This window comes from Suncus etruscus, chromosome 5 (assembly GCF_024139225.1).
Source record: "Suncus etruscus isolate mSunEtr1 chromosome 5, mSunEtr1.pri.cur, whole genome shotgun sequence".
Taxonomy (NCBI): Eukaryota; Metazoa; Chordata; class Mammalia; order Eulipotyphla; family Soricidae; genus Suncus; species Suncus etruscus.
In genome coordinates this window covers 68,595,277-68,618,838 of record NC_064852.1, presented here as the reverse complement: position 1 = coordinate 68,618,838, position 23,562 = coordinate 68,595,277, and the positions used below count along the sequence as shown (strand labels likewise).

The window sequence follows — 23,562 nt, the reverse complement described above, 5'->3', positions numbered from 1 at the left end:
ATAATTAGTATTAATAACATCCTAGCAAGAACTTAACAAGATTTTTGAGTCCATTTATTTTTGTTAAAACACATATTCAACATAATTTAATTTCAACCATACATCAAGGTTCTAATAACACTTTATTTATTATTAGAAACCTTGAGTTAAAACCCTTGATAGCAACTTTTCTAAAAGAGTCATTTGACCAAAGAACTTGTTAGTCTCTTAGAGTCAAATGCTAAATCCCATAGTGTGAAGTCAGGTAGGAAGCAATTGTCCCTAAAAGAATGCTATTCTTTGAATCATTTTATGATGTCTAGCTAAGGGGTGAAAATGATTCAAAGAACAGGGTTTACTAGTACTTTTTAGGTCTTTCTTTTATTCTCCAAACTAAAACTTAAACAATGTGTCTCTATAGATGCAAAGAAAACTAAAGAGTCCCAACAATTTTTTTTGAGGGGGTGCATATCCTGCAGCACTCAGGGGTTACTCCTGGTTCTATGTTCATAAATTACTCCTGGTGGGCTGGGAAACATATGGAATGCTAGGTAATGAGACATTGTACGCAAGACAAATGCTTTACCAACTGTGCTATCACTCCAAACTCCCGGGCATATTTTTTGAACAATATTAGGATCAAATTGTAGGGCAAAGTGCTCAGAGCTTTTCTGAACCACTTCTGTAGCAGTTCAGTTCCTGCCCTGGAAGCCCTCTGGAGGCAGCCCCATCCCTGCATGGCATCCAAAAGGGATGACAGGTTCTCCTCAATGACTTCCAAAATTCCCTAGGACATCATGTGATGTTTATGCCTCTGTTGTCATTGATCTGTCATATCTAAATTTATAATTCTATAATCTTGAAATGTGTATATCATATAATAAAGGCACTCTTGGCCAGAAATGCAAAATTATTTTGTTTTCAGAATAAAAAAAAAAAGAATGCTATTCTAATGAAGCCTGTATAGACTGTTTTCTAATTGTATGTGTGCAGACTAACCAACAAGCAACAGTCACAGCTGCCTTCTGACCTACAGCAAACAAACTCATTCTGAATGTCATATAACTGTTGGACACTGAAAATTTCACTAGATATAAGCAAAATCTTCAATTTACCAGCCTTCCAGATTACCTGTATCTCAATCTTTTAAGATTAATTTTAAGGCAAACTTAATGTAGAGAGAGATTTTGCCATCTGTCTTAACAAGTAATTTAAAATCCTTCTCAAAATCTCTGCCTCTTCTCTGTAAAAGGGCCTGGTTTAAGAGAGCACCTCTTTATTGAACTAGAAAATACATTTCCGGCAGTACTATTTATTCTGCAATGTGACTGTCACCTTTGGGCAAGTTAGCCTTGTACAGTGAAGAGTCTTTTCCTTCCTCAGAATCCATCAATAAGCATATAGATCAGAATCTTGCTTCCCTCCTCTAGCTTGGACCTTCCTAGCATATATCCCTATTACTCTTGCAAGTCAGAGCATTGGTGCCATCTCTGAGCTTGCTCGGTCTTTGGGTTTGAGATACTGTCTTTTGATTGATCATTACCTGTGCACTTGCCCTTTTCTTTCAGTTTCAGCTTCCTGAAAACTTAAATTTAAAGTTACTTTTCTTTTTGGAGGTAGTGTACAAACTCTCAAAGACTTTTTCTCAGGCAGTGCTGTCTGAACTCTGCCTAACCTTTACCAATATCCCACAAAGTCCTTAATGAGATTGTTTTATGTTGTCATGCTAGAAAATTGAAAATGAAAAAGCTTTGATTTCTTGAAGGGATCACATAAAGGAGTCTGTGCTCTCACTTTTATTTTTTATCTTCTAATTAGAGGATTGAACTTTTTTCAGAGAAGAATACAGAGACTAGAGAAAAGTCTCACAAAGACATTATTCCAACCTTCACTTTCTTCCTTCTGCTTTTATCCCACCTTAATATGATTTCAATTTACAATTAAGAAACCGAAACGATCTTAGTTAACAAAGAAATAAAAGATCTACGTTTTCAAAGAAAAAAATTTTGAATTAGGAAGTGTGAAAGAGGATATTTCTGCCCCACATTGCCAATGCCAGGCATTTACTTGCTGACTGCTTCCCTGTGCGAGCCATTCATTTCATTCAGGGGAGCTCCATATCTTCCCCAGGGAGTTTCCTTTGCTCCACCCTGCCATCTATATCAACATCCCTTAATGCCTAACAGAAAATATTGAGAAGGCAGTCATTCCTTTTGCTACCAATGATTAGTGTTTTGTTAGTCCTGTCCTATTCCCATATATCATAATATGGACTTATTCCTTCTCAAAGCTCATTTTCTATGTCACAATTTTAGAGTTTTTGATATTATTTATTGTGTACAGATATATAGTGTTTAATTTTTTAATATAGTTTTGAATTTATGAGATGCACCAGTGATGTTCAGGACTTATATTCTTTGCTCAATGATAAAGAATCAATTATGAGTAGTGCTTGGGGGACTGCAGTGTCTGTATCACAGTCCTCTTACATGCAAACATTCTTTCCATCCCTTTGAGTCATCTCTTTTATCTAAACTCTAAAAATTTAGAGGGGCTCAATTGTTGGTATAAAGAGATGGGAAATCACATGTGGCAGTGTTCATTATTTAACCCAGGCCCAAAGAGTACATCTGGCAGTTCTCAGGAAACCATATGTAATACTGGGAATCAAACTATTATGCAAGTGTCTTGCCTGCCATAATATCTTTCTGGCTTTGATCTTTAGCATTGTTTCTATTTTATTTACTTTAAAAAAGTATAAAATGTTTGTCTTGCAAACATCCATATGTATAGACTTTATCCTGTAAGTTCTAAAACAAAAAAATATGTATCCATGCAGATATACAGATAGATGCAGGTTTATAAAAATGCAAGATTTGGATATTTCTATGGATATAAATCACATAATTTCAAACACATTAATAAATAAAACTTATAAAAAATTAAACATTTTAGAGCTCAGTATAAGTAAACCCCAACCAAAACCTTTATTGATGTTATATCTATTGTTTTAAGAATTTTTAATAAAAATAGAAAAATACAAAACTTTGTCACCACACGTTGTTACTGAGTATGCAGAAAAACTGGCACACTTGTCAGTATAAAACCACATTAAATAAACATAAACATGCTATTGTGGTTTTACTTGTACAAAACAGAAAAAAAATTAACATAAGCCTATGAATTTGGGTCTTATGAAATACCAGAACAACTGTATGACTGAAATTTAAGAAATGAAAAAGAAGAGTGGTGAAATATTTTATGTACTGATAGGAAAAGATGATTTCTAACATATAAAACAGTGTAGATAATGCACACATATATTTCCTTATATACATGTATTTCTCTAAAGAGCTTAAGTAGAAAACACAAGTTATCTATTATAGCCTGGGAAAAATTATTCAGGGGCTGGTCTGATCACATAAAAAATAAGAATGTCAGAGTACTAATGTATATATAATGTACATTTTATATTATATATGAACATATTTATTTTTTATTTCAGAAAAATACCACCATTTAAATTTTTATTTTCAAGCATTGTTACTCTATGATTAGAAACACAATTGTTTAAAAGGTTTTAAGGGACTTCTAATTCAAACCAGATGTTATAACATTTGTTTTTCCTAGTATTCTTTGCCTATTACAATGATTATCACAGGGAATACTGCAATAAGTAATAAAGAACATTGCATTGTAGAAAGAGAAAGAGATGGGCAAATATAAATCAATAGGGTAGCTGCAAACATAAAAGCAAGAAGCCTGAATTGAGAATATAAAGAATCAGCTGCTCTGTCCATACAAACAAAATGTGGTAGATAACATGATTCAGTATTCATCATAGAGTAACAGCCTGAAATATATCTTCAGGAAATTATACTGAATAGTAAAGTCAATTATCAAGAAAAAGTCAATTATTTCTACATACTTTGCCTCCAATAGATTATCACCCATTAGTATCTTTAACTAAAAAAAAGTTTTTAAGAAACTCTTACTTCTGAATTAATACTGAAGTCATAAACAATATTAAACTGGGATTTTAAATTATTGTATTGATTTTTATGTTTTGTGAAATAAAGAGAATGATTAAGAAAGCCGATTACCAGTGAATGAAGTGAAAATTTTGCCTCTGGTTCTATCAAAGCTAGCATAAAGTATTTGTGTTTAATAAAATTTAAACAAAGGAAGAAAGGTCATTAAGTAGTTGTTATGATTCTGGAAAATATGTTTAGCACACTAAAATACAAGGATAAATTCAATTATTAACACTGTCTAGTGTTATCACTAAGGTACATAAACTGATACTCATTGTATACTGAAGAGTTATACTATGGTAGTCAGAAGAATGCCATATAGATGCATCACTAACTCTGATTAAAAGATATAAATAGGTTGCCAATTTGAAAATAAGGTAGATTTTTGTCCCTATTTGTTAATCAAATATTTATCTAGGGCAATTATACTCAAAATATGTGGCCCACTGCCCCTTTCCCAGTGTTCCCTGAAAATCCTGCCTTCCTAAGTAAATAAACAGAAGCAGTCCCCCAATTGTCCCCAAGATTATTACTATTCAACTTCTCTACACACATCATTTTAGTCCTGCCTAGGTATGCATTATCACCTGAGTTGGGCAACATTGAGCAGTATCAAAAAGGTATTTCACAGATGTAAATAAAGTCCACTGTAAGCTAACTTTCAAAATATTATTAAAAAATAAAATTTTGAGGTTTGTTTTCAGGAACTTTTGTTTTTTGTTGTTTGGGGCCACAAATGGCAATGTTCAGGGGTTGTTTTGGGCTCTGTTCTTGAAATTACTCCTGACAGGCTTGGGAAACCATATGGGATGCCAGGGATAAACCTGGATTGCTGCATATAAGGCAAATGCCCTACCCACTTGTGTGATCACTCTCTCTCCTTCCCAAATAAAATAAAATTCTGCATGAGTCTATTTCAATTATTTCAAAGACTTTAACTCTAACGTTGAGGTTTCTCTAAAGAAATAACACACCATGTCAATTTTTGTCTTGAATTTTCAACCTGCTCTTCCTGATTATTTACACTATCAAATTCTGATTTATCTATCTTGATACCACAATCACATAATCCATTTTCTATTTAAATCTCTTTATAAAGATTTCACATAAATTTGCTTCTTTGTTAAAACCTCCCCTAATAACAGATCTTTTTTTTTCTTTTTTGGTGGGGCAGGAATTAATCATTACTTTCCATTGCTGAGTAGCTTAATCAACACAAATAAGACGTTTTAGGAAGAGGCCTATTGATTCTGGCTAGTTTTATTTTGCCCTGGTTTCTTATCCTTCACCATTTTCTCTGAATGTAAAAATCATAATTATGTATATTAAATTATCCTCCAAATATTTTATATAAGTCCTCCATTTCATTTCTCACATTCTCCTATTTGTTTGTTGTCTTTATTTTGACCCTGATACTCTCAGGGATTACTTGTGGCTATGTGCTCAGAAATTGCTCCTGGCTCGGGGTCCATATGGGACGCCAGGGATCAAACCCAGATTCATCCTGGGTCAGCTGCGTGCAAGGCAAATGCCCTACTCTGTGCTATTACTCAACCCATTTATTTTGACTTTTACCTAACTTAATTTAGACTTTTATGAAATATAATGTTGACATATTTTCTAATACATAATATATGCTTTTGTCCCATTCTTGCTAATTTGAAAATCCTTGAGAACAGGAATAAAATCATTAGACACTCAATATCACCCACAATAGTCACTGTTAAACAGAGTGGATACATTTTTATGTTATCCACTGATAAAAGATATTGTCTGATATTCTATATTGAATTATATGGAAGAAATGAAAATACGTATTTAACAGGATTGGTGTTAGATTAAAATAAAAATCTCAGTGTCGGAGCAAAAGGTAGGACATTTGTCTTGCATGATACCAGTTGAAGTTCAATTCCCAGCATCCAATATTGACCCTTGATTCTTCCAGGAGTGATTTCTGAGCACAAAACCAGGAGTAACCACTGAACTTTGCTGAGTACGCACTCGCACACACACACACACACACACACACACAAAAGATCTCAATTAAATTCTAACATTATTTTATTTTATTTTATTTTTGGATTTTGGGTCACTTCAGGGATTACTCCTGGCTCTACGCTCAGAAATCACTCCTGGCAGGGATGCCAGGATTTGAACCACATTTGAACCACATTCTTCTGCATGTAAGGCAAACATTATAAATTAAATTAATGTATTGAATCATCAATATTAATTGATTGGAATAGCAACTAAATGAACTGAGCATAATTTTGATGATATACAACATATTTTATAGTACAATAAGTATCTCATCTGATATTTAAACAACTATAGAATACATGAACATAATTTATCATGCTTTATATGATAGTTATTAAAGAAAAAGTTAGAAAGTTTTATTTGTTAAAGCACTTTTCAAATTATGCAGAAGCTAAACAACAGATTCAAAAATGAGTTCATTGTGTACACCATTAATCAGAGAAGATTGCAGGCTCTATCTTCCAGAAGAAACTAAATAATTACCAGAAAAGTACAAACATAATATGAGGTATTGAAAAGTTGGCTTCTTAAACCTTGACTTTAGAATGGATTTGAATGTCAAAACTTGTACTCAAAGAAAACTTTAAAAATATTAGCAGTTACTACTAATTTAGCTACATAAAACCAAAAAATAGTGAATATTTAGAGTTTGAAGTGAAAAATTAAATCTATTTACATGTGTCCTATATAGAGCCTGCCCTTCATGCTTTGAATATGGCTTAGTATTTAACCACTATATATTTTAAGAAGCTGGATTGATATTTCAACTGATTGAACACACATTTTTTATACATCCAACCCTTCTCTAATCCATTCTTAAAGTAGCTACAGGGGTTTCCAAATACTATGGTAAGTTGCCCTGATGACTGCCAACACAGCAGTTCATGGGGCACGGCATTTTTGACCCACACATTTAATCTATTAACCCATAGGGAGAAAATCACAGGAAAAGAGCCCTTAAGCACTGCCATTAAGACCAAATTAAAAAGTAAATCCTCAGATAGTAGATACTATTTCCCCCATATTTATAGAGAAAAATCAGATGACTCAAGAACTGAGTAATTATCAAGTTCATTCAATTGTTTCCAGAATCTGGGAGATAAAAGATGCTCAGTTTTCAAAAATAATTCCTTTCCATGCCTTATGTCTATAATAGATAAATAAGTAAAAATAAGCAAGTGCTTCTTTATTATTATTTTGACAATACTCCAGTGATGTCATGGAACAAAAGATTCATTTTTAAAATAGAAGCTAGAGAGCACTATGATTGTCAGTGAGCTTCAGGCTTTCCCAGTCTGCTCATGTTCTATAATAGTTATTTCATTGAACAGCCATTTAACCAACATGCAGCAATGAAATCAATGATTCAGACAGCTTCACTCACACCCTCTTCAGCCATCATGACAGCAGGATCAGGGAGACAGAGCAGAGGAATGATTGCCAAGGTCCTCATCATCACATTAGCTGCCAGCAGGAAATCTGTGCTGCTGAAAACTGACTTTGACAACTTCTCAGTTGACAGATTAATAAACTCAGTTACATGTCTTCCTCTAACGATGGACAGCTTTATTTTCTTTCTTATGTTCTTCACTTATTCAAATGTCCTATTTATACTACTATCTTTAAACTGTTCACTGTAGCAATGCCAGCTGAAGAATGATTCATTTACAAGCCAGCTAAGAGCTAACAGGAGACTCTATGTGGATATCTTTAAGAAACATGATTTAAATTCAAAGCAGTTTGTTATTTCATCAAACTAGAAATGGGAGGTTTACTTCCGGTCGGACAAAGCTAAAGTTAGACAGATACTATGAGTTTATTATATTATTTATTATGTGGTTCATTGTTTTTAACTATCCCTCAAATGAAGAGGCATACACATATAATCCAAAGAAATGCCAACCTGAAAATTGGGATTTCAATATCTCAGAATTTATTTATATGTGCAATATTTATGACCTAATGCAAGGTATGACCTCACAAGCTCAAATTAATGCCCCCCAAATCAAAAGATAAATTACTGTGCCACTTCTGTCTGTGGTGGTGATATGTGAACAGATAATTGAAGAAAAATAGAGAATTTTCAGTAAGACAGGAAATATTTCCTAGAAATAAAAGAAAAATGTAGGGCCACATAAAGAAATGATAGATTTTAATTCAATAAAACAATACTTTATTAGATATACTATGATATGAATTTATTTAGAAGAATTGGGAATGCATTTGCAATTTAGAAGAGCTTCTAAACTACTGAGAAGCAGAGATGATATTAGTAAAATAGGGAGGAAATAAAATATTGAAATATGAGCACTAATCTAAAATGAATATAATGAACATTTTAAAAATAACAGGTACCTTAAACTAAATTTTACAAGAATTCTAGAATAAACTTAACATTATTTACTTGTCTGCTCTATTATGTAGTTAAAGAATCTTGTCTAGGACTCCAAATGCCCATGCTTTACTGAAGCTTCATTACAGAATGTCCTTGGGTTCTTCATTCTATCTGCTCTGTTTGTCATTCTGAATACTTGATTTGTCCCTCACCAAGGTTGCAGTGGAAAATGATGTAAATATATATGAAGAAAGAATACATAAGGAAGGTTATGATAATTCTTGTCAAAGAGATTTCATGCCCATTGGTTCCTGAATTTATCCTAGTAGCAACAGGGAACAGATTTTATGTTTTCCCTCAATACAAGGTTCATCTTGATGAAATAACTTGCCATGGGTCAGATTGTTATAGTGCAATAGAATTTTCATGAAGAAATATTTTCTGACGTTTGAATCTGAATTACACAATCAAATTGTTATTTTGCAAATTTCAGATATTTACATTGGAAATTTCTATGTTAGGTGGCAAATATAGTGATCACAACATTTCTCCAATTCCCTTATTGTTTATTATTTTTCTAATTATTTGAGTCAATTAATTGCAAATAAAAACTAACATTTTTATTTATATTTAATGTATTTAATATATTAAATGCATTTAATATATATACATTCAAAGGTATTTAATATGTTCAGTCTGGATTTACTCTGATTCCTAGAGCATACCAAAGATTGTGGCAATTATATTCTATTCATTGAAATGCATTAGGAAGCCATACTTATTGTTAAAGTAAATATAAATGGTTCTTCAAAGGATAGAAAAATTAACAATTAAATTACCTTACCTAATTATTTTTATTCATAATTTGTTATCTTTTGTTACTTCTAAGATTTGGAGTTGATCCAAAATTTTATATTACATTCTACACAATTTGTCAAATCACAGTAATTATCTGAAGCTAACTTACTGTAGATTATGTTATTGAGGGGACTGGAGAGAAAGTTGGAAAAGAAAAAGGATAGAAAGAATAACTTGCCTGTGGTTAATTTCTGTGAGAAATTTTAAATCAGTGAAATGGGTTCACTGTATTAGTTCTTATGACAGTATATTTCAAGGGCAGAGAAACTCGAAATCTCTTAGAAATTCCCTGGTACTTACTATGCCAAAAAAAAAAAAAGAAAGAAAGAAAGAAAGAAAGAAAGAAAGAAAGAAAGAAAGAAAGAAAGAAAGAAAGAAAGAAGGAAAGAAAGAAAGAAAGAAAGAAAGAAAGAAAGAAAGAAAGAAAGAAAGAAAGAAAGAAAGAAAGAAAGAAAGAAAGAAAGAAAGAAAGAAAGAAAGAAAGAAAGAAAGAAAGAAAGAAAGAAAGAAAGAAAGAAAGAAAGAAAGAAAGAAAGAAGGAAAGAAGGAAGGAAGGAAGGAAGGAAGGAAGGAAGGAAGGAAGGAAGGAAGGAAGGAAGGAAGGAAGGAAGGAAGGAAGGAAGGAAGGAAGGAAGAAGAAAGAAAGAAAGGAGGAAGAAAGAAGAAAGAAAGAAATGATGAAAGGAAGGAAGAAGAAAGAAAAAAGAAAAAAAGAAAGAAAGAAAGAAAGGAAGGAGGAAGGAAGGAAGGAAGGAAGGAAGGAAGGAAGGAAGGAAGGAAGGAAGGAAGGAAGGAAGGAAGGAAGGAAGGAAGGAAGGAAGGAAGGAAGAAAGAAAGAAAGAAAGAAAGAAAGAAAGAAAGAAAGAAAGAAAGAAAGAAAGAAAGAAAGAAAGAAAGAAAGAAAGAAAGAAAGAAAGAAAGAAAGAAAGAAAGAAAGAAAGAAGAAGAAGAAGAAGAAGAAGAAGCAGCACAAACCACCTTATTATGTAGTTGTTGGTTTGGGTTTTTTGACTATTTTGTTTGTTTGTTTGATTTCTTGTTGTTGGGTTTTTTTTGTCTGCTTTCATAGTTGCTGTATTTGGTTTTTTTGTGTGTTCTTTTTTGTTTGTTTTTGTGTTTTTGTATTTTTGTTGTTATTGCTTTGTTGTTTTTTGTTGTTGTTCTTATTTGTTTTGATACCTTTTTCTTCTTTTTTACTTTCCTCTTCTAAATTGATATTTATAACACCAAGAGAGAATCCTTCTAGGTTTTTTTTTTTTTCTTCTTTTTTGTTTCACTTTTCTTTTCCTATATCTCCAACAGAACCGCATCACTTGAATCATCTTGTTCAGCCTAATAAATTGGGTGGGGGTGGGTGGGTGGGATGGATGTTACTAGATCCAGACACTTGCATGGATATTTAGTGGAAATAAAAAAATGATCAGACCTGAACATCAAACCCAAAGTCAATGAAAACAGAATCTATACCCAATCTACAGCAAGCTGTACAACTGGGGACCAGTTATACTAGTATTCTGGGGGGTAAAGGAGGAAGATATGGGATGCATGCTGGGAACAGGGGTGGAAGGAGAACAACACTGGTGGTGGGGATGCCCCTGATTCATTTTTACTATGTACCTTAAATATTACTGTGAAAGATTTCTAATTCACTTTGGCCACAATAAAAATTAATTTAAAAAAATCTGGTTTTCCATGTGGTCTCTCAAGCAATGCCAGGAGTGCTTACTGAGTACAGAGCCAGGCGTATACTCTGAGCACAACCAGGTGTGCACTTCCACCAAAAATGTTTATTTTATTTTTCTAAGAAATGTTTATTTATTATACATATATATTGGTTTTGATGTCATGGTAGTGTCAAGGATTCCTCATTGTTAGCTCAGAAGGCCATATTTGGTGCAGGCAATTAAACCCAGAATGGCTGTATCCAAGACAAATGCCCTACTTGTACTATGGTTGAAGCCCCAGTCTATGTTTATATTTTTAAGAAAGATATCATCTCATCTACTATCAAATTGCCAATATACCTGTACCAAAATTAATTAAGTCCATTACACCTGACCTCAGTTTTTTTTTTGGTGGGGGGGGGGGCACACCAGCGGTTTTCAGGGTTATTCCTGGCTCTAAGCTCAGAAATCACACCTGGAAGGCACAGGGGACCATATTGGATGCTGGGAATCGAACCACTGTCCATCCTGGATTGACTGCTTGCAAGGCAAACGCCCTACTGCTGTGCTATTTCTCTGGCCCCTCACCTCATCTTTTCAATTTAGATTATCAATTGAGTTTATTGGTTTATTTTTATTAGAAATTATATATTCCTTAGTTGGACCTTCTCATTTTTACTCCTTCCATCCTTTCCTCCTCTTCTCCCTTCTACTTTCTTCCTATATTTCCAAGAGGTACCATTTTATATTTGTCTTTCTCTTTTGGGGAGGGAGTTTGGTCAGCAAAAAAAGGTCAGATGATATTCTCATATTGGTGCTCAGGTATCACTCCAGGAAGTGCTAAAAAAGACTATATGTACATCAAAGCAGGTATCAAAAGGGGTCAGTCATATAAAAGGCAACCACTTTACCCCCTTTACAATCTCTCAGGCACTTCTCTAACTCTCTTGGAGTCATCTCCAATTTAATCCATATTATAGTAAAATTGGAAATTTACTGTTTTTATGACTGAATAGTATTCCTTTGCATATATGTACCTCTGAAATTTACCTTTCATTGTCTTTAGGCACTTAGGTTATTTCTGACTCTTGCATGTTTTAGTGTGTACATAGTTCTTAAATTATTGATTTGTTTTTTCTATGAATAGAGTTTCAATGTGTATATAATTTTTAAATTATCTTTTGCTTTTTAAACTGGAATGTAGTAGTAAAAATGCTGAATCATATGGTAGAAATTACTGAATCATATGGTAGAAATTACTGAATCATATGGTAGAAATTACTTTTAATTTTGTAATAAATCTCCATACTGTTTTCTCTGAAGCTTGTACAAGTTTATAGTCTTATCAGTGAAATGATGGTCATTCATTTTCTCCATTTCCTATCAGCTCCTATTCTTTCTGGTCTTTAGATATAAAACACTTTCAGTGATACAAAATAATATTTCATAGTTTTTATTTGTATTTATATGAGATATGTAATATTACATAATATTAATTTGAACTGTAAGGTTTCTTTTTTTGTTTGTTTGTTTTTGGTTTTTGGGCCACACCCGGCGATGCTCAGGGGTTACTTCTGGCTGCCTGCTCAGAAATAGCTCCTGGCAGGCATGGGGGACCATATGGGACACCGGGATTCGAACCAACCACCTTTGGTCCTGGATTGGCTGCTTGCATGGCAAACGCCGCTGTGCTATCTCTCTGGGCCCGAACTATAAGTTTTATTAAGGAAGGAGGTATTGAAAGATGAAATCTCAATTTCACCATTCCTCACTGTTGCTGGATTCACTCTAAAACTATGTAATTTACACATTTCCAAGATTATAAATTGTGCACCAGATCCTGGACTCAGAGGATACTAAGAAAATGAGGAAAACACCCAGCATATGGTAAAAAATATAACTTAAATGTTCATAAATAAACTGAAAATTACAACCACTCTATGTGGAAATGAAAGATATTAATATTCTTATAACAACACAGACAGGCCTTAAACGAATAAGACATTTCTGGGAAACTTATTTAAATCACTTGAAACTTTGATAGGTAATGACAGACACAATTTTTCTATAAGAAACCAACAAAATAGCCTTACTTAACTTAGTCTTATACTGAATTATTTCCTTATGGTGAATTACTTTCCAATAAATACTTCTATTTTTCTTTAGCTGAGTCTGAGCATAGATTGAACATCATCACAATATTACTGAAGACAATAGAATATAGTATTTTGTCTATATTGTCTTGGTGTATTTTATGGTTTAAAGTCTACCCATGTTTTTAATCTTGTTTGCATTAACTTTAAAATAACTAGAATTGTAATTTTAATTAATTTTAATTTTTCTTTTTTTGCATTACAATCTAGTTGATCCAGTATAATATTCAAGAGATTTTTTATCATAGAATTGCTCATTATTTATGGCATTTAAATATACTTTATTGATCTATGCATGAACTTTTATTATAATATATTATGTTTTCATTACTATGCTTTCATACTTTAGTTTTAAATAAGACTATAAAGATTTTCATCTTTGTTCTTCAGATGCTTTGACTATTAAAGACATAAATTTCATTATTATAGAAAAAATATTATTGAATTTTGATTTTTATTACTTAAATCCGTAATGTTTAAGGTAGAATAATCATTTTAATGTTATTAATTTATTCAGCTAATCGAAAGGAATATATTTCTACTTCTCTACTTCTTCCTCTTTTATATTCTTTCAATAATTGCTTATAGATTTTAATAAGTGTTTCATTTTCTTTTTTTTGTTGTTGTTGTTGTTGTTTTTTTGGGCCACCCCCAGTGATGCTCAGGGTTACTCCTGGCTATGCGCTCAGAAGTCACTCCTGGCTTGGGGTCCACATGGGATGCTCGGGGAACAAACCACAGATCAGTCTAGGTCAGCCATGTGAAGACGAATACCCAATGCTGCAACACCACTCTGGCCACAAGTTTTTCATCTTCTTAAAGTTTATAAACTTTTTATGTCCCTTTATAAATTGCTTCCCACGTATAAAATTATTCTATATAACATTAAATAACATTTACTTATTTTCCTGTCAATTGCATGTAGAAATGTAAAATATTACAATATAAATTTTGTAGCTTCAATTTTATTATATTGGTTTTTATATTTTCAACAAATTACATTGAACATGGTTAAAAAGTTGTTCATAATAAATTTTTATTCACAACGTTTGAGTTTCAGTCATATACTGCACAACACCCTTCACCAGTGCACATTTCAGGCCACAAATGTCCCCAATTTTCCTCCTGCTCTCCCCACTTCTGTCTTTGGGAATTTACCCCCCTACTTTCTCTCTCTTTTGCTCTTTATCTTTCTTTCATTTACTATTAGACACTGTGAGGGGATATTATTGCTGAGGGTATATCATGTGCAGCACTTTAATTTCTTTCAAAACGGCAGTCGCTCAATATTTGTCTCAAGATTCCTTTCATGGCCTGATCTTCCTAAATCTCTTCTCCAGTTCTCTATGGTAATATTACCATACTTTATTTTATATCTGATAAATAAGTGTGATTATTCTATATATCTCTGATTTGTCAGCATAATTCTTTTCACAATCATGTATAAAGAAATTTCATGACTTTAGTTTTCTAACAGCTGCATAGTATTCAATGGTGTAAATGCAGCAAAGTTTCTTTATTAACTCATCTGTTCTCTGGCACTTGGGTTGTTTCCAGATTATTTTAATTGTTTATAATGCTATGATGAACATAAGAATGCAAAAGGCTTCTGCATTATTGTTTGGCTCCTCATATTTATTCCTAGGAGTGGTAGTATTGCTGGGTCATATGGAAGTACAATATCTAGTAATTTTGTGTAATGTATGCATTATTTTCCAAAAAAGCTGATAATTGGAAGTTCTATCTTTAATTATTTTTGTGGAACATATCATATTTTTCAGTGTAGAAGATGACTTTTTTTTGACACCCCAGATGGGACATAAGATGACTTTTTAACCCAGAAAAAACTTCTTAAATTCAGGGGCTTTCCCAAGCCCGAGCGGAAAGCACACAAGTGAGTGCTTTCCCCGGCACCTCTGCACTCTCCATGTGGGAACCTGAGACAGCTTCTCGGTGACGCACCCTGCGCCCCTGAGCCTGAGCTGAGTGCAGACCCGGTGAGGAGAACCCTGCACCTGAACCACTCTGCGCTGCTGGGATGGGCTAGGACCAATAGACTGGGTGAGTTTGGGCCTGCCACCTGGACCATTGGCTAACCTAGAGCAGCCTATCCCCCTGAGCCCTGGAGTGGACCTGAGACTCCCCAAGGACTGAGGGCAGTTACTGGGTGGGTTTGACTATGGGAATTTCTTCTGCTGAGGCTCGAGGGGGCAGAGCTCCATCAACTTCCAGAGAGGGGAGGGAGGATAGAGAGCTAGGCTCAATAGTGCTCTCAACCATTGTGGCCAGGAGCAGAACTGCACCAGCTGGCAGGAATAAGAAGGAAACTGACCAGATCCACTGAAGGAGGGCTGACTTCCAGATAGGGGAAGGGGGATGAAGGAGCTAGGCTCAACAGCGCCCTCCACCATTGTGCCCAGGAGACGACCTGCACTAGCTGACAACAAAAGGGAAAAGCAACGAATCAGGCCACATAAAGAGCACAGGAGGAGCCAAACCTCAGCAAGCCCACCCAACACCCCTCTCTAAAACCACGCTCAGGGAGGGGACCCATCCCCACGCCACGGGGGACCAAAGCAGGCTGAATTTAGAAGGAACAGCACTCCAAACCACACCAATAAATGCAAAGAATTATGGGTAAATCAAGGAGAACCCAAATATCTAGAGATACAGAGATAAACCCTAGCAAGTTTCCAAGTCCACCAAAATGCACAGATCCATGAGAAGGAGACCTAAAAGCAGCCATGAAGAAGGAAATGCAAGAATTGATAAAAGAAATGAAAGAAACGCTAGCTACTGAGTATACAAAATCTATGGATGAACAAGTCAGCCAAATTAAAGAAGAAATGTTAAAGAACATGAGAGATTCCATACAAAAAGAATTGAAGGAATTAAAAGACAAAGTAACAAGTCTTACGAGCAGAAACACAGAGTTAGAGAAGCACATTGGAAGCACTCCAAACCACACCAATAAATGCAAAGAATTATGGGTAAATCAAGGAGAACCCAAATATCTAGAGATACAGAGATAAACCCTAGCAAGTTTCCAAGTCCACCAAAATGCACAGATCCATGAGAAGGAGACCTAAAAGCAGCCATGAAGAAGGAAATGCAAGAATTGATAAAAGAAATGAAAGAAACGCTAGCTACTGAGTATACAAAATCTATGGATGAACAAGTCAGCCAAATTAAAGAAGAAATGTTAAAGAACATGAGAGATTCCATACAAAAAGAATTGAAGGAATTAAAAGACAAAGTAACAAGTCTTACGAGCAGAAACACAGAGTTAGAGAAGCACATTGAAGAACTCAAAGGAAAACTGCAAACAAAAAATGACTAAGAAACCAACAAATAAATAAAAGGCAAAGCACTGGAAGGAAAAGTCCAGTATCTAATGAACAAGGACAAAAGAAACAATCTAAGAATTGTGGGTATACCAGTAGAGAAGGAAATAGGGAAAGGGGAAGAACAAGTAGTCAGAGATATAATAGCAGAGAACTTTCCCACCCTCTGGAAAGAAAATTCATTGCAAATCCAGAAAGTGAAGAGTCCCTAATAAAATAGACCCTTAATAAACCAACACCAAGACATATAGTAATCCAAATGGCAAAAAAAAAGGAAAGAAAAGAAAAAAATAAGAAATATGAACTCCTTAAAGCAATAAGAGAGGAAAAAACCTCAAGTACAAAGGAAGGGACATAAGAATCAAACCAGATCTCCCATTTGAAATAACTCAAGCAAGAAGACAGTGGAATGACATATTTAAACAACTGAATGAAAGAAATTTCCAACCTAGGGTCCAATACCCAGCAAAACTATCATTCATATGGGAGAACAGACTAAAAACATTCTCAAACAAGAACAAACTTGAACTATTTGTGCAAACAAATCCTATCCAAAGCAACCTACTCAGAGATGAATTACACAATCCAAACCCCCGATTTTAACAAAAACCACCCTAGACAATACAACTGCACAAGAGTCATCTCTGTCAATAATCTCCCTAAATGTTAACAAACTAAAATCTCCAATTAAAAGACACATAGTAGAGAACTGGATTACAAAAAATAAACCGGACTTCTGCTATCTTCAAAAAACACATCTATCTTCAAAAAAACACATAGGATTCAATGCCTCATTAAGAAGATCATCCACTACGATCTTCAAAAAACACATCTATCTTCAAAAAAACACATAGGATTCAATGCCTCATTAAGAAGATCATCCACTACGATCAAGTAGGTTTCATTCCAGGAATGCAAGGCTGGTTTAACATCCGTAAATCTATCAACATAATACACAACATCAACAGCAAGAAAAATAAAAATCACATGATCATATCAATCGACGCAGAGAAAGCATTTGACAAGGTCCAACACCCATTCTTGATCAAAACTCTCAGCAAGATGGGAATGGAGGGAACCTTTCTCAATATAGTTAAGGCCATCTACCACAAGCCAGAGGCAAATATTGTCCTCAATGGAGAAAAACTGAAAGCCTTTCCTCTAAATTCTGGCACAAGACAAGGCTGTCCTCTCTCACCACTTCTATTCAACATAGCACTTGAAGTACTTGCTATAGCGATTAGGCAAGAAAAGGATATCAAGGGAATCCAGATAGGAAAGGAAGAAGTCAAGCTCTCACTGTTTGCAGATGACATGATACTCTACTTAGAAAACCCCAAAGACTCTATCAAAAAGCTTCTAGAAACAATAGACTCATATAGCAAGGTGGCAGGCTACAAAATTAACACACAAAAATCAATGGCCTTCCTATACACCAATACTAATAAGGAAGAAATGGACATTAAGAAAACAACTCCATTCACTATAGTGTCACACAAACTCAAATATCTTGGAATCAACTTGACTAAAAATGTGAAGGACCTATACAAGGAAAACTATAAACCTCTGCTCCAAGAAATAAGAGAGGACACGCGGAAATGGAAGCATATACCCTGCTCATGGATTGGCAGGATTAACATCATTAAAATGGCAATACTCCCCAAAGCACTGTACAGATTTAATGCGATCCCTCTAAAGATACCCATGACATTCTTCAAAGAAGTGGACCAGGCACTTTTGAAATTTATTTGGAACAATAAACACCCTCGAATAGCTAAAGCAATCATTGGGAAAAAGAATATGGGAGGAATTACTTTCCCCAACTTTAAACTTTACTACAAAGCAATAGTTATCAAAACAGCATGGTATTGGAATAAAGACAGGCCCTCTGATCAGTGGAATAAGCTTGAATACTCAGAGAATGTTCCCCAGACATACAATCATCTAATTTTTGATAAAGGAGCAAAAAATCCTAAATGGAACAAAGAAAGCCTCTTCAACAAGTGGTGTTGGCAAAACTGGGTAGCCACTTGCAAAAAATTGAACTTAGACCCCCAGCTAACATCATGTACGAAGGTAAAATCCAAATGAATTAAAGACCTCGATATCAGCCCCAAAACCATAAGATATATAGAACAATACGTAGGTAAAATACTCCAGGACATTGAGGCTAAAGGCATCTTCAAGGAAGAAACTGCACTCTCCAAGCAAGTGAAAGCAGAAATTAACAGATGGGAATATATTAAGCTGAGAATCTTCTGCACCTCAAAGGAAATAGTGCCCAAGATACAAGAGCCACCCACTGAGTGGGAGAAACTATTCACCCAATACCCATCAGATAAGGGGCTAATCTCCAAAATATACAAGGCACTGACAGAACTTTACAAGAAAAAAACATCTAATCCCATCAAAAAATGGGGAGAAGAAATGAACAGACACTTTGACAAAGAAGAAATACAGATGGCCAAAAGACACATGAAAAAGTGCTCCACATCACTAATCATCAGGGAGATGCAAATCAAAACAACGATGAGATACCACTTCACACCACAGAGAATGGCACACATCACAAAGAATGAGAATAAACAGTGTTGGCGGGGATGTGGGGAGAAAGGAACTCTTATCCACTGCTGGTGGGAATGCCGTCTAGTTCAACCCTTATGGAAAGCGATATGGAGATTCCTCCAAAAACTGGAAATCGAGCTCCCATACGATCCAGCTATACCACTCCTAGGAATATACCCTAGGAACACAAAAATACAATACAAAAACCCCTTCCTTACACCTATATTCATTGTAGCACTATTTACCATAGCAAGACTCTGGAAACAACCAAGATGCCCTTCAACAGACGAATGGCTAAAGAAACTGTGGTACATATACACAATGGAATATTATGCAGCTGTCAGGAGAGATGAAGTCATGAAATTTTCCTATACATGGATGTACACGGAATCTATTATGCTGAGTGAAATAAGTCAGAGAGAGAGAGAAAAACGCAGAATGGTCTCACACATTTATGGGTTTTAAGAAAAATGAAAGACATTCTTGCAATAATAACTTTCAGACACAAAAGAGAAAAGAGCTGGAAGTTCCAGCTCACCTCAGGAAGCTCATCACAAAGAGTGATGAGTTTAGTTGGATAAATAACTACATTTTGAACTGTCCTAATAATGAGAATGTATGAGGGAAATTGAGAACCTGTTTAGAGTACAGGCGGGGGTCGGGTGGGGAGGAGGGAGACTTGGGACATTGGTGATGGGAATGTTGCACTGGTGATGGGTGGTGTAAAAAAAAAAGAAAAAAAAAAGAAAGAAAGAAAGAAAGAAAAAAAAACACATCTACAACTACAGGATAAACACAGGCTTAGAACAAAAGGATGGAAAGTAATTTATTTTTATTTATTTTTAATTTTTTTTAATTTAAAAATATGGAACACTTCACGAATTTGCGTGTCATCCTTGCGCAGGGGCCATGCTAATCTCTGTATCGTTCCAATTTTAGTATATGTGCTGCTGAAGCGAGCACAAGGATGGAAAGTAATTATTCAGGCCAATGAAAAACAAAAAAGAGCAGGGACAGCCATTCTTATATCGGACAGAATTGCATTTAACCTCAAGAAAGTGATCAGAGACAAAGAGGGTGACTACTTACTGATCAGGGGAACATTAGATCAAGAAGTACTAACCATGGTCAATATCTATGCGCCTAATGTAGAGCCAGCAAAATATGTGAGGCAACTGCTTGCAAACCTGGAGAAACACATGAAGGGAAACGTGATAATAGTAGGGGACCTCAATACTCCACTATCACCACTGGACAGATCAACCAAACAGAAAAGTAGCAAAGAAATAAGAGCTCTAAATGAAAAAATTAGAAGATCTAGGGCTAATAGACTTATATAGGGCCCTCAATCCCCAGAAAGAAGAATACACATTCTTCTTAAGCCCACATGGAACTTTCTCCAGAATAGACCATGTCTTAGGATACAAAGCCAACCTATATAAGACCACAAATGTAAGGATCATTAGAAGCAACCTATCAGATCACTATGCAACAGAGGTCAAAATTGACTTCAAGAAGAAGCAATGGAGAAAAACTAATACCTGGAGATTAAACAACATGCTGCTCAACAACAGCTGGATCAAAGAGCAACTCAAGGAGGAAATAAAAAGATTCCTTTAGACAAATGATAATGAAGAGACAACTTTTTAAAATTTGTGGGACACAGCAAAAGTAGTAATTAGGGGGAAACTCATAGCATACAGGCCTATATCAAAAAAACAGGAAAATGACAAAATCAACAGTTTAAAGGATCACCTCAAGGAATTGGAACAACAGCAGCAGAGAAATCCAACCACAACCTGAAGGCAAGAAATAATAAAAAACAGAGCATAAATAAACAACATAGAAACTAAGAAAACAATACAAAAAATCAATGAGACCAGGAGTTGGTTTTTCGAAAAAATAAACAAGATAGACAAACCACTGGCAAAACTCACCAAAAAAAAAAAAAAAGAGAGAGAGAGAGAAAACACACAAATCAGTATGATCACAAATGAAAGGGAAGAGAACCCTTTCATTTCAGAACCCCAAGAAATACAACATATCATGAGATCATATTATGAACAAATATACTCAGCTAAGCTATAAAACCCAGTAGAAATCGACAGATTCTTGGAAAAATACCATCTTCTGAGATTGGAAAAGGAAGAACTAGAAAGCTTAAACAGGCCAATCACCTCAGAGGAAATTGAAGATGTAATTAAGAAACTCCCTAAGAACAAAGTCCAGGCCCAAATGGATCTACAGGTGAATTCTAAGAAACATTCCGAGAAGACTTACTAACACTTTTCCACAGGCTCTTCCAAACCACAGAAAAAACAGGAATCCTCCCCAACTACTTTTATGAGGCTAATATCACACTCATCCCCAAAGATGGCAAAGACACCGCCAAGAAAGAAAACTACAGACCAGTCTCACTAATGAACATATATGCAAAGATACTCAACAAACTCTTAGCTAACCGAATCCAGCACTTCATCAAAAAGATCATACATCATGACCAAGTGAGCTTTATACCAGGAATGCAAGGTTGGTTCAACATACGCAAATCAATCAACATTATACATCACATCAACAACAAGAAAGACAAAAACCACATGATCATATCAATTGATGCAGAGGTGTTTGACAAAATCCAACACCCTTTCATATTAAAGACACTCAGCAAAATAGGGTTAGAAAGAACCTTCCTCAAGATAGTTACAGCTATCTATGAAAAGCCTACAGTCAACATTATACTTAATGGCAAGGAACTCGAAGCATTCCCTCTAAGGTCAGGAACTAGGCAAGGCTGTCTACTCTCTCCATTCTTATTCAATATAACCTTAGAATTCCTAGAAATAGCAATCTGACAAGAGAAGGGAATCAAAGGAATCCAAATTGGGTAAGAGGAACTCAAACTATCTCTATTTGCAGACGATATGATGATATACATAGAAAACCCTAAAGAGTCCACAGTAAAACTCCTAGAAACAATTAACCAATACAGTAAAGTGGCTGGATATAAAGTCAATACACAAAAGACAGTAGCGTTTCTATATACAAACAATGAAGTCAAGGAGAGAGAGATCAAAAATACAATCCCATTTAAAATAGTATCAAAAAATATCAGGTACCTAGAAATCAACCTTACAAGGGAAGTGAAAGACCTATATCAGGGAAATTTTAAAACACTCCAGAAAGAAATTGAAGAGGATCTTAAGAAATGGAATAACATCCCATGCTCATGGATAGGTAGAATTAACATAGTCAAAATGACTATCCTACCCAAACTACTATATAGATTTAATGCAATCCCAATCCAAATTCAGATATCATTCTTTAAAGAATTAGAACAATCAATCACAAAATTTATATGGAACCACAAAAGACCCAGGATAGCAAAAAACATACTGAAAAACAAGAAGCTGGGTGGCATTTCCTTACCTAATTTGAAACAATACTATAAAGCCATAGTGATCAAAACAGCATGGTACTGGAACAGAGACAGGACCTCAGACCAGTGGGTCAGAACAGAATTCCCAGACATAAATCCCCAGATATACAGCCAACTAATATTTGATAAAAGAGGCAAGAACTTGAAATGGAAAAAAGAAAGTTTATTCAACAAATGGTGTTGGTACAACTGGAAAACCACATGTACAAAAGTGAAAATTGACCCATATGTCACTCCTTATACAAAAGTCAACTCAAAATGGATCAAAAACCTTGAAATCAGACCCGAAACTATAAAGTTTATCGAGAATAAAATAGGCAGAACAATCGAAGACCTATACATCAAAAAGGTCTTCGAGGATGGAGCACCAATGGCAAGAACTTTAGCAGCAAACAATTACAAATGGGACTACATCAAACTAAAAAGCTTCTGCATGGCAAAAGGAACCTTACTTAACACAAAAAATACAGTTAACAGAATGGGAAAAAATCTTTTCACTCTACATATCAGATAAAGAGCTGATATCTAGAACATACAATGCACTCAGAAAGCTGAGTCCCCCAAAACCAAATAAAGGCATAAAAAATGGGGAGATGATATGAATAGACACTTCTCTGAGGAAGACAGAAGGATGGCCAACAAACACATGAAAACATGCTCACCTTCACTCATCATCAGGGAGATCCAAATCAAGACAATAATGAGGTACCAACTTACACCAGTGAGGGTAGCTCACATCAAAAATAATGAGAACAATCTGTGTTGGCGGGGATGCGGTATGAAAGGCACTCTCATCCACTGCTGGTGGGAATGCCCCCTAGTCCTACACCTATGGAGAACAGTCTGGATAGTGCTCAAAGAACTCAAAATTGAGCTGCCATTTGACCCAGCAATTGTTCTCCTAGGTATCTACTCCCAAGTTGGAAGGACATTCATTCCAAAGTATGTGTGCACCCCACTATTTATCACAGCACTCATAATAGCCAAGTCCTGGAACCAACCTCAATGCCCAACAACAAATGAATGGATCATTAAGATGTGATATCTATACACAAATGAATACTACATGGGAGTCAGAAATAATACAATCACAGACTTTGCAGCAACGTGGATGGACCTAGAACATATTATGTTAAACGAAGTATGTCAGAAGA

General features: G+C 35.0%; 1 protein-coding gene and 1 non-coding gene across 2 annotated transcripts in view; both read right to left on the bottom strand.

Moving 5' to 3' along the window:
• CNTNAP5 (contactin associated protein family member 5) overlaps window positions 1-23,562 on the bottom strand; it is a 939,273-nt gene that overhangs the window by 318,056 nt on the left and 597,655 nt on the right. The gene's annotated exons all lie outside the window — the stretch shown is intronic.
• LOC126010588 (U6 spliceosomal RNA) lies at window positions 19,832-19,935 on the bottom strand. The gene has a single exon (XR_007496609.1). It is a non-coding gene; the product is annotated as a U6 spliceosomal RNA (small nuclear RNA).